Source organism: Octopus bimaculoides, chromosome 18 (genome assembly GCF_001194135.2).
Source record: "Octopus bimaculoides isolate UCB-OBI-ISO-001 chromosome 18, ASM119413v2, whole genome shotgun sequence".
NCBI classification, from domain to species: Eukaryota; Metazoa; Mollusca; class Cephalopoda; order Octopoda; family Octopodidae; genus Octopus; species Octopus bimaculoides.
The window spans coordinates 43,464,924-43,466,195 of NC_068998.1; positions in this window are offsets into that span (position 1 = coordinate 43,464,924).

Sequence of the window (1,272 nt, forward strand, 5' to 3'; positions counted from 1 at the left end):
ACCACGTTCAAAAGGTGTTTTTTACATGCTACCTGCACGGGAGCCAGTCCAGCTGCACTGGCAACGACCACACTCAAATGTTGTTGTTTTCCATGTGCCACCGGCACATGTGCCGGTAGGACATAATGATGATAAAATATATATATGTGGCAGGGGCGATAAATGTACGTTTTGTTGGTGTGTTTGTGCACGTGCGTTTGTGCATGTGTGTATGTGTAATGGCTTGCTGGCCGTGTTAAACTCTTTATTAACATATTCTATCAAGGAAACAATAATCAAAACAATATATATGTGTATGTATAAATGTGTAAATGTGAGTGTTTACACATATTTACAATGTTTATGTTTTGAAGGTATATATACAACCACAAATAACTTTATTTGTGTACTTCACTGAGTTGTTGAGTAAATTATGCCAAGATATTGGAAGTATTATCGCAAACAGTCACAGATCATGTTTCTATCAATAGGTAACATCTTAAAGTTTGGAAGAAAGACTATAGGGTTTTCTTTCCTTTTTATTTTCATTTCATATATCTTTCATCACCGTTTTTTATGTTCCTCTTTAACACTTTACACAACAATATCTTACTATGTGGCTAACTTCCAATTCTCCCCAAAGAAAATTTATCAATAACAAAACACGAAAATTGAATAGTTTGTAAACATTTCCCACGCACGTATGCACATGCACACGTGCACACACACTTATCCTACATGCTCTCAAGTGCTTGAGCACGCGTCCACGTACACACAGTTATTAAATGTGTGTGTTTGTCTGCAAATGGGTTCTGTGTCTGTGAACATCATCATAGTCGTTGTCATCGTCATCATCTCCATCAACATCATCATCACCATCATTTCCATCAACATCATTTCCATCAACATCATTACCACCATCATCATCATCACCAATATCGTCGTCATCATTATCATCATCATTATCGATATCATTATCATCAACAATATGCTCATCATCATTGTCATCAATGTCATCATCATCACCATTACCATCGTCGTCATCAGCATCATCATCATCATCATCCTTTTGCATTTGCTTCACCTACAAGCATATATATATATATACACAAATATATATGGTTCCGAATTCATTCCAACTGCATGGCACCTTGGGCAAGTGTCTTCTACTATAGCCTCGGGCCGACCAAAGCCTTGTGAGTGGATTTGGTAGACAGAAACTGAAAGAAGCCTGTCGTATATATATATATATATATATATGTATATATGTATGTGTGTGTATATGTTTGTGTG